The following is an 11982-nucleotide window of genomic DNA, read 5'->3' on the forward strand; positions in this document are numbered from 1 at the left end:
TTAGGAAACAAATGTCCCATAACCAAAATGGTTGGGGAATCCTCAATATACTTGTAATTTGTAAAACAATGATATTTAAGGAATTATCAATTAAGAACTTGAGTCCATATCTGTAGAATTTAAGGAATTATAGGAGTATGTTACAATAGTGATTTCTAAAATGTTCGATTGACACCGTAAAGAGTACGACCTTGCTTCTTAAGAGCATAGACAACATCCACGGCAGCAATAGTTTTACGGCGAGCGTGCTCGGTGTAAGTCACAACATCCCTTCCTATGCCTCTTTGCTCTGCCCTTTCATAAACCTTTGCCTCCCTTTCCTCTTCTTGATATCTTTTCTCTCCTCATATAGATTTTCTTCAATAGGAGATATTATGAGTTTAAACTTCTATGGGTTGTGGATGTGAATATGTGATTGTTGTGAGTATAGAGAGAAGGAGGTGAGTTCTTTTTTTAAAATGGGAAGGAGCGAGGTGGGTGCTAAATATGGATGGATTGTTGAAATTTGGTTTTGGGGGGGTTTATCCAGCCTTGTTAGAAGACTTTGTAGGATGTCGATCCGTGTGATATGGCGTGAGCTACTCTAGGTCGTATATTGGTTTCATCTTGATCCAAATGAGAAATGGTCATTTTCTACAAATCCTAGTTCTGACAGGATTCTTTATGAAGTGCCCTAGTTTTGTTAGGAGACTTTGTATTTTAGTTAATTTATAATTCTTTATTTTAGGTTTTTGAGTGATAAAGGAATCCTATTATGTTAAGGAGTCTAATTCCTTTGTCATTGATGCTTTGAAACAAAAACAATATATAAATAACACTTAAAGTTGAAACTTTAAAGGGATAGGCTATATATGTTCCCTCGAGAACTAGAGGATCTCTACCTAACCTCGATTAGGAGATGCACACAAACCTCGATTTATGTGTTCTTGGTACGACAACCAAAATTTAATGCACATAGCATTCGAATAACTCAAATAATTCATTCATCTCTACTGTTTTATTGATATGAACGTGTATATACAAGTACACGCTTAACACTCTTAAACAAGCTTAACTACTAAAAAGATAAATATTATACTAACAAGATAAATATTAAAGACTCCTAACTAAACTTAACTAAGCATCACACACGTTTAAGATAAGTAAAAACACACCTTGGATAAGAATTCAACAATCTTATCTGACCTAGACTCCTAACAAGACTCAATGACAAAGGAATTAGACTCCTAACAATAATAGGATTCCTTTATCACTCAAACACCTAAAATAAAAAATTATAAAGTAACTAAATACAAAGTCTCCTGACAGAACTAGGACATTTCATAAAGAATCCTAACAGAACTAGGATTTGTAGAAAATGACCATTCTCATATGGACATACTCCCCTCCTTAGAAAAAAACTTGTCTCAAGTTTTGAAGTCCATGGAATCATACAAATCAATTGTACAACAATATATACCATGAATATGTGGCGTCGTTCATCACCCTCTTCTGCTGCACGAAATCTTAGGCTTTCCAAATCTTGATTTGTTAGTTGCAATTCATCCCTCCTAAAAAGAACATGGAAAACCTTGGGAAAACCACGATCATTAGCAACCCTAGGCGCCAAAGTCAAAGAAATATTAACTAAAGGCTCATAATTTTGCAAATCAACATTAGGTACCACCATTTCCTCATGAGAAACTTCAAAGATCAAATCTTTATCCTTATAACAAGAAAAAGTTTCGAACTTTTCTTCATCCTCAACCATATGAAGTTGTTATTTTTCTTCACGTTGTTTCTCTTTAAGTTGTTTAACCAAATCTTGAACATCTTAGTTAACCTATTGCATTCGTTTATAAGCCTCTAAGAACTCAAGCGACCATCCACTCATATCCATAATTCTCAAACTTTAAAAAAACTGCCCAGAAAATACATCTGAAATATGTACCTCAAAACGCAATCAAAACACCTAAGCATCCGCATAATCATATCACATCTACGGTTGATTGATTAGATGTGTGAACATTACCGATTGCTCTTTAAATGTGTATGGAGTACTTCCGGATTGTGGGGACAAGTTCACCTCTCCTAATATTGGTAGAAGTGGATGGGTTTGGGTGGAGAGATAAATAAGAGGGAATAGGGTTATGAAAGAAGAGAAAGTTAGGGTTATGGAGGGAAAGTAGATATGGTTAGTTAGAGGAGTAGTTAGGGGATTGGTTACTAACAAGAATAACAACTAGTAGTCATTAAAGATGTCTGGTGCATTTGTATAAAATTCAGGGATATCTGGTGAATTTTCATACTTCATATGTCTCGTAGTCTCGGTGTTTCCATCTTCATACAAGTTTGTGAAGTTAGTGTCTCAGTGAATATTGATTAACACAAAATAACATTTTACTTGTTAATTTTTTTTAAAAGCTATGAATGTAAAACTATTCGAGCAAATTACGATTACACCAAGAATCAAACTGAAAAAGTTGATTTGAGTCATTTGACAGTTGACCTATTTGTGATTTTGTCATTCGTGTATGTGTAACACCCCCAAAATTTATACACGTCTAAACTATGTCGCATCGACTTTGGGAGTGTTATTGCCGCGGTGAAACGCAAGGCTTATTAAAAGGAAACATTAACTTAAAACATTATTAAAACAATTAAACGAATAAGATGTTAACTACAACTCGGAACCATCATTGACCCCTTTTCATTCAAACCACAAACTAAGTAAATTATAATAGTTCTATAATGTTCAACCAAAATATTTAAAAGTTCATAAACTAGAGAATATCCCCTACATGCCCTTTCTCATGCAGCATCACCGGCCTACCTTATAAGCTCCCCATTTGATCATCAATGGTTCATCACAGGTCAACAAACAAACATAAATAACAAACTATCAGCTACGCTGAGTACGTACTAAAACAATGAAATAATATGCTAAGCACAGTCAAAATAATATGAAATATTCCTAGACATGATTCTACGAGAGTATTACATTCATTACTTTTATAATTTAGTTGGCAGCGAACGGGCAGCGTCATCTCACTAGAATCAACGGGCAACTAAATCCTTAATAGACAACTTGGTCTATTAGATGAAATGCAAATACGGTTTCATTCCGTCCCACATCCATCACCATAGTATGCATACCCCCAAGATCGTACGGAACCTTCTGCCTACTTGAGTTATCAAAATTTATAAGGACACTACTATCGTCACAGTAGGCCTGCGTAGGAGTGTAGAATAAGTCCCGCACTCCCCCATTGTTCATTACTTGTAGGGAGTATGACTACAAGTTTATTCCTAAAATCCTTTCTTAGTAATAACATTAAACATGTAATTGTTTAATTTTCTTTATTAGATACATTTCTCAATTTCTTAGTTCTTGTAACATCCATGTTACGCAATAAATCAAAGGATTCCAATCCAATACATTTCATGCTTATGATACGATAGAATTACGGATTTCAAAAATAATGCAATCTAATTCACAAGTCATACAATCAGATATACATACAGATATCCAATCGATTTCATGCTACCAAACAATCTCATCACTCATAATCATATAATTGTTCCCTATCATGATTCTAGATTCCAATGAAAAAATTTATAACATAACATGATACTAACATATCTAACTGAACTAGTATGCGTACGTACCTTGTAATGAAGAATCTTCACTGACTATTTAAACGCTTTGCTTATGAAATCGGGACCTAATCGAATAATGAAATATTTCAGTGCTACGTCCTTGATATTATTAAAATGAAAACAACTTGACTAACTATATAAAACTTAGTGTTTCGAAATATAAAAATAACCAATCTTGTTGTTTAAACTTCCTTTTTCATAAACTTTATTGACACTAATGTCTTTGGGAACTAATAAATAATATGTTTACAAATCTGATTTTAGTTAGCTTATATTTTACTTATTCAGAATAACCAAAACTTAACCCAATAAGTACAAGTCTTATAAAAATCAGATTTGAATAATAAATTTACCATAAGAACTACCAATATAATTATAAATCTGATTTCCTTTACCTAATTGATAAGTTGCTAGTGTTTACAAACTTAATCAAGTTACAACTTTATCAAATTACAGTAAAATTACAAAATCAGATTATACAATTAAATTAAGTGGGAAGAGAGAAATTTATATATATATAAACAGTCTACCGGCACAATCACCGACCATGGAATTCCGACAACGACTCCACGCCTCGCACAACTTCGCACTGACGTACAGCCTCAACGCTTCGCGCAACTTCTGATGCGGATCCAAAGGCATCAAGTCAAGTAGAGCCAATTTCACTTCTTATGGAACACATGGGATTCACTTTGAAGAGCTACAACAATGCATTTGTATCATGTGTTACTTGGCTCGAAGAAGAAGACTAGTTAGCATTTTAACTTAGTGTCATTATTAGTTAAAATGTTAGTTAAAGTAGTTGAGTTGTTAAATCTTCAATAAGTCCGAAAATACTAGGATGATTTCGGATTCCTTAGTCTCATGATCATGGTTGTATTTTAGGAAAGAGGTGCCTTAGCATGGAAGACTAGTAGGCGTGTGAAATAGGCGTGTGATATCCATGTAATGAAGGAAAGATTTGCTATCTTTCCTTAAGCTTTTGTTTCCTTAAGTTCTAGCTAGATTCTAGGCTAGAATCAAGGGAGAAATCGTTCCTAAACTACTCTATGTTGGCCGAATGGCTAGGTTGATTGGAGGGCAAGTTGATTCTTTTCATTATAAATAAACATGTCATGCTACCTTACAAGAGCATGAATGATTTAGACAAAAACTTTGTTATTGATTTTAATTGTGCCTTGCAATTATTTTCGACCACTACTTAATTTTCAGGATTGTTAATTAACTAGTGTTTAATCTACTTAATTCCAAGAGTGGTTTGAGTGAGATTAAGAGTTAACTAAAATACTCAGGAGTGTTTGTTTTAGTTTTCATATCCGAAATTCCTTGTGTTTTGTTCGAAATTCTTGAGTGTTCAACTATCCTAGTTGTGCATTCATATCAAGTGGTATAAGATTTTCCAGGAGGGTGATGATAGAAGGGATTCTACTCTCTCAAGATCCAAGTAAGTTGTTACTTTTACTCTTTAAAGTTTCAAGCTTTTGTGGGGTTAGGGTTATTGTGCTTCTTGTGTGGTGTACTGTTGGTGGCACTGTATTGATATGGAATGTGAGTTGGAGAAAATCACAAAGCCCTTGCTGATTTAACTAAGCAATAATTTGATTTTCAAATTAAGTATAATGCGGATTCTAGTAATGTTACTAGACTTGAAACTAGAATGGATCTATAGCTTCTATAATCACAAAGAAGCTAGATAAAAATAACATTGCATACATAGGGAACTCGGATGAGGAAGATGTTGAGGAAGTAAAGGTTGTAAAACCTAATTTCAATGATGATAGAGGGTTGAAATTAGAGGACTTTACGCGGAGATACTAATCCAGAAGATTTGCTTGAATGGATTAGACAATTGGAGAAGGTGTGTGATATAGGGATTTGATGATCAAAGGAGGTTAAAGATTGCTTCGGTTAGGTTAACCAAGTATGCTGGAATTTGGCTTGAAAACTTGAAGGCCAAGCGTGCTAGAAGAGGAAAGGAGAAGCTTAGTAGTTGGACTAAGCTAAAGAGAAACTCAAGGAGAAGTTCTACCAAGTGATTTCGAGCAAAAGCAATACATCAAGTTGACAGCTTTGTGCCAAGATACTTGAGTGTGCATGAGTACACTATGGAGTTTGATAAGCTATGCTTGTTTGTGACTTGGACGAAAAGGAAGCTCTCAAAATTGCTCGTTACATCAAGGGTTGAACCGTGCAATAGCAAGGAAATAGAGTGTCTAGCTATCACACTTTCGAGGATGTATGTAGGTTGGCTCTCAAATTCGAAGCTCATGAGAAGGAGGAGAGGCCGAAAGTTTCCTATGCAAAAACTGGTAATTCTTTTAAACCTTCTTCTCTCTATATTCTTATTCATCTTCTAAAAGAATTATGAGGGTTTAAAAAGGATAATACACCTAAAGATGATAAAAGGGTGGAAAAACAAAAGGTGTTCGTGCCTAAAGAAAATTTGAAGAGAATAGAAAATGTTTAAGTGCCAAGGAGAGGACATATTGCTAGTAATTGTCCAACAAGAAAGCACTCACCATGAGACATATATGACCTTGAATGAAGAAGAGGAGATGTATGATTCGTACCTCAAGAAGAAGAAGTGATGAATATGGTGAGGAGAATGCATATGCCGAAGATGATGGCAAGCTCATTAGTGTTGTTAGGAGGGTTTTACATGTTGATTGCCTTCCAAGCAAAGAACAAAGGGAGAACTTGTTTCATACACGTTGCAAGTGGGAGAACACTTGTAACATGATCATTGATAGTGGTTCTTGCACCAATGTAGTGGCGGAGATGTGGTGAAGAAATTGAACCTTAGTTGAGGGAACATCCACACCCTTACAAACTAAGTTGGCTTGATGACACAGGGCTAAAGGTGAAGAAACAAGCACTACTTTCTTTTTCCATTGGAAGCTACAAAGATGATTATGGTGTGATGTACTTCCTATGAGTGCTTGTCATGTTTTACTAGGAGACCATGGCAATTTGATAAAGGTGATTCATGAAGGAGATTCCAATGTGTATTCTGTTTTGGTTGGAACAAAAAGGGTAAGTTACATCCTTTGGCTCCAAGTGAAGTGATTCACAAGAAGAAGAAAAAAGGTAGTAGTGTTGCTTTCAACAAGAGTTCGAGAAAGAGGTGGAAGAAGAAGGACTGTGCTATGCTCTGTTGTAAACATGCTGTGGGGAGAAAAAACCATGTGATCCGAAACTTGATGCACTCATGGAGGAGTTTAGGGATGTTTCCAGAAGAACTTCCACAAGGGTTCCACCTTTGAGAGGGATTGAGCATGCTATAGACTTGGTTCCAGGAGCTCCTCTACCTAACAAGACCAGCTTATAGATGTGATCCAAGTGCTTCAAGGGAATTACAAAGCAAATTGAGGATTGATTGAAAGAGGGTATGCTAGAGAAAGTATGAGTCCATGTGCGGTTCCTGCTTTACTTGTGCCAAAGAAAGATGGAACATGGAGGATGTGTATTGATAGTAGGGCTGTGAATAACATCACTGTGAAGTATAGGTTTCCCATGCCTAGATTGGAGGATATGCTTGATGAGCTTAATGGAGCTTCGATTTTTCGAAGATTGATCTTAGGAGTGGTTATCATCAGATGAGAATTAGAGAGGGATGAGTGGAAAACACATTCAAGACTAAGCAAGGTCTTTATGAGTGGATGGTGATGCCCTTTGGCTTATGCAATCCCTAGTTCTTTCATGAGACTCATGAATGAGGTACTTCGTTCCTTTTTAAACAAGTTTTTGTTGTTTACTTAGATGATATCCTTGTTTATAGTAAAAATGTTGATGATCACTTAATGCACTTGAAAGTTTGTTTGAGAAACTTAGGGAACAAAAATTTATGGCAAGATGGAAAAGTGTGAGTTCCTTGTTTCAAGCATTGCATTCCTTGGCTACATAGTGTCGAAAGAAGGTGTACATGTGGATCCTTCAAAAGTCCAAGCAATCTCTTCATGGAAAGCTCCTACTAATGCTCATGAGTGTCGAAGCTTCCATGTTTTGGCTTCCTTTTATAGAAGGTTCATCCGAAACTTCTCAACTATCATGGCTCCTATCACTGCTTTGTTGAAGAAAGGAGAGTTTGAATGGTCTATTTAGCTCAAAAGGCCTTTGAAGAAGTGAAAGAGAAGCTATGTATGCTCCCATACTAGCTTTACCAGATTTCAATAACTCTTTGAGGTGGAGTGTGATGCAAGTGGAGTGGAATGGTGCTGTTTTACTTCAAGAGAAGAGGCCTATTTCTTATTTCAGTGAGAAGCTTAATGGTGCTAAGCTAAACTACTCCAACTATGACCGAGAGTTTTATGCTATTGTTCGAGCTTTAGACATTGGTCACACTACTTGAGGCCTAAACCTTTCATTCTCCATTCAGATCATGAGGCACTCAAGCATATTCATGGACAACAAAAACTCAACCATAGGCACGCCAAGTGGGTTGAATTCCTACAATCTTTCACTTTCTCCTCAAAGTACAAAGAAGGAAAAAGCAATGTGGTGGCAGATGCTCTTTCAAGGAGATCTTACTTGTTGGCTATGGTAGATGCAAGAGTATTGGGGTTCGAACATCTTAAAGAGTACTACAAAGATGATGAAGAGTTTAGCTCCATGGTTGCTGCACCTAAGGGTATGTTTATGCTTCAAGATGGTTTCCTTTTCAAGGGAAACAAACTATGTGTACCAGAGTGTGGAGTAAGAGAACTTTTGGTTCGAGAAGTTCATGGAGGAGGCGTGGCTAGCCACTTTGGCATACAAAAGACACTTGATACTTTGAATGAGAGTTTCTATTGGCCTAGCATGATTAAGGATGTTCATATGGTGGTGAGCAAGTGTGCTACTTGTCAACGTGCTAAAAGCACATTTCATAAAGGACTCTACACTCCTTTACCTGTTCCGGATCTTCCATGGGATAGTGTGAGCATGGATTTCATTATGGGATTGCCTAGGACTCAAAGAGGCAAGGATGCTATCATGGTGGTGGTGGATAGATTTTCGAAGATGGCTCACTTTATTCCCATGCATAAAACTGATGTTTCCCCTTCTTTGGTCGCCTTTACTCAGATACACTATGTCTCTAAAGTTCCCAAGACAGTAGAAGGGGAATGGTTCAGCGTATGCAACCGTCATGGCTTCTTGACGTCTTGGGACAAGACGTCCAAGATGCACGCCTGGAGGGCGGAATTTTTATTCATACAAGCCCGTAATGAAGCCGTGGCTAGACGATACCGGTATTTTAGCAGGGCTCCTACCTACACTGGACAAACAACGTGGCTGAGGAGATGATGAATACTTCATGATATCGGAGTATTCCACTCCAAACAACTCTTATTTTAAGGGCCCGTCCAGCTGGATTCCTTTTAAGGAGATGTTTTACAATGATAAATTCCTGGTCACCGCGGGCTTGCGGCAGGCCGAGGATAGAGGTATACTTCTGTTTTTTTTTTTCAAGTAAATGATCCAATCCAATGACTGTAATTATCTAATAGTGTGTTCTCGTGTAGCTTCCGCTAAAGTCGTCTTAAAGAAATCTTGGACAGGAGACATCAATATGTCTAAGTTCACGAGCTCTTTACGGAAGGAATACAGCAAATCCGGCTATGAAAAGAGGACGAACACCTTGGTAATCTAAATTAAGTTAAGCTTTTTTTTTTTTTTTTTTGGTCGGCTAGCTTCTTCCTGGACGAACCTCTCTCTAGAACGAAAGGCGTCAAAGAAACTTTAGGCCGGTCTCCCTCGTTGGATGAGGCTAATCAATATTTTGATTGATTTCTTGGACGGGCCATAATATATGGATGCCCCTGCTTCAAAGATAAAGGAGGCCAAGCTTCTTGTGGCCGTTTACTTTCCTTGGCAAGACCTCGTCAGGGACCAACATTATATTAGTTTTTGGACAATCCCACTATTTATAGATCTTGCCGTTCTCCTTCTTCGGGCAGGCCCCGTCCAAGTGGGAGTTCTATTATTCTTACGACGAGTCTTCATCCTTTGATGCTTACATTTTTGACTTGTCTATTTTCAGAAAAATGCCCCAACGTCCAAAGCTTTGGCGGAAAAGGCTGCCACACGAAAGAGGCTGACCACAACAGCAGATGCTCCCCCTCCTAAAAAATCAAAAGGCTTCACGGCCAAGAAGAAAAAGGTTGACCGACCTGCACTATCGAAAATTAAAATTCCTCCTACGTCCGAGGAGACGGCCATGGTCCTGTATATCGGTTAAACGGGTTTAGCACCCCCTACGACCTTTGAACAACCGGACGCGATTGCTATTCTGGACGAGGCCAAAGGGGCCGAAAAGCAGATTTCACAGCCGGATGCGGCTAAGGATGGCTCGGCTTTCTCCTGGCCGGTAGCGGGGCTGGTATCACAAATGCCCCCAGCCTATAGATCGGCCTCCCGGTCTTTTGGTGAGTCTTACTATTCTAATGTAGTTAAAACTCTGTGCATGGGCGGACATCCAATGAGTCCGTTCAACAAACTGGCCGTGGTCATACCCGTCTGGAATACTGACGACTCTCCTCTTTCAGATAAAGGCAAAGGGGCAACTGAAGCAGCTCTTGACGGTTCTCCGATATTGTCGGACGATGATTCCTCGGCCGTATTTGCGCGGATGACTTCGGTCGACCATGAGAAGCTCAAGCAGGAGCTCTACAAATTCTTTCCAGAGCCTTATATTAAAGGCTTGAGAGACGCTTCATCTGGGCATGTAGGCTACATGTCTCAACTAGCTGCTGAGGTATAACATTTATTTCTCTGCCGTTTTTCTTTCATACTTGTCAAGTTGGTTGCTTTTATGATCTTCCTGACATGCTTTGACCTTCTCTTTTTCAGTTTTTTGCTCGCAGCATAATAACAGTGGATTGGGCGAGGTTGCTCAACAAATGCTAGGGATCAGGCTCAACTCGCCATGGCCGAGCAGGAGGTTCTGCATCGCCAGTCGAGGGAGGCGTGGGAGAGGCATTCAGCCGAACTGTAGTCGGACAACAAAAGATGCCTCATCCTTCTCACTGAACTCCTGAACGAGAAGGAAGCCTTGGAGTTGGTTCTAAAGGACGAAAGGATCGCCGGCCTCCTGACAGCAGTTCAGCTCCAGAGAGAAAATTGCTATCTCCGGCCAAAGAACCACGAGCTGAAGCAGGAGACCGCGGAAACCTTCAAATCTGCCAAGGGGGCACTTCACGAGGTTATAGACACCTCCAAGTCCTGGGATGTGAAGGCATTTGAAATGCTGGCCAAGACTAATAACATTCCTAGATACTAACGTCGTTTAGACTGCCAAGAGAGCCTTCACAAACCCACTGTGGCTGGCGAGGAGCTTCCGGTTTTTCAAGGTCCTCGGACGACAAAGAAGAGGAGGAAGCAGCAGACCCAGAGACCCAGGCTGACGACAATAACCTCCTTCCTGAGCAAAATGCTTAGCCCATTGCTGTTACATCTTGGCCGCATGCCTTTTTTGTACTTAATTTAATTTTTTCTTTCTTTTGTAGCCTAGGTTGTAATCCTCTTTAAACTTTTATAATATAATCTTTTCTTTTAATCATTGTCTCTGTTTACAAATTTTCTTATCAAGTACTACAACATATTTGCTAACTCTGAATAATCATGGATGAATTGTCATGGACGAATTTTGAAAATACAACTTTAACATCAAGGGCTAAAGTTACTCGTCCTAAAATATGGACGTTCTAACCATGGATGTATTCGATCCAAACATTATTTGAACACCATGTGCCAAAGCTACTCGTCTTCAGATGTGGACATTTTCAATTCAAAATTTATTTGAACACCAAGTGTTGAAGTTACTCGTCAAAATTTGCACAAGTGTTTTTTCGTCTGCATACTAAGGTTATTTCTTGACGCTTGACTCTGGATGATTTTCTAATTGCTTTTTGTTTGTATATTCACTATGTATTGGCTCTCTAGCCCCCTTCTCGGACAAAGAGAATTGGGCAAACTCTTTGTTCTGAGAAGGAGAATGACCATGCTTGATAGTGACATACTTTGCAAGGCATAATATTTTTGGATTTTAGTAATCCGTCTTGTTTTCTTTTTGTAATAACTTATTCCTTTACTAAGGTGGTTATTACTGTGAGTGACCTTTTGACGAAAAGTAAGACCCTTTTACTAAGGTTTCTTAATTCCAGCCGGCTTTGTCTAGGAGATTGATGTCAAATTTTGGAGTTTTATCAATTGAGAGCTTATGTCATGTTTAAACCTTATAGATTTATAACATGTTTGGCCGATCTCCTAATAGAAGTATTTTTTGTTCAAAGAATCTTCCTTGTGCTGCTCTTTACTTTGATACTTATTATTTTGTTCTAGACCACCGTTTTGGCCGGTGATAAG

The sequence above is a fragment of the Beta vulgaris genome, chromosome 6 (assembly GCF_026745355.1).
Source record: "Beta vulgaris subsp. vulgaris cultivar EL10 chromosome 6, EL10.2, whole genome shotgun sequence".
In the NCBI taxonomy this organism is placed as follows: Eukaryota; Viridiplantae; Streptophyta; class Magnoliopsida; order Caryophyllales; family Amaranthaceae; genus Beta; species Beta vulgaris.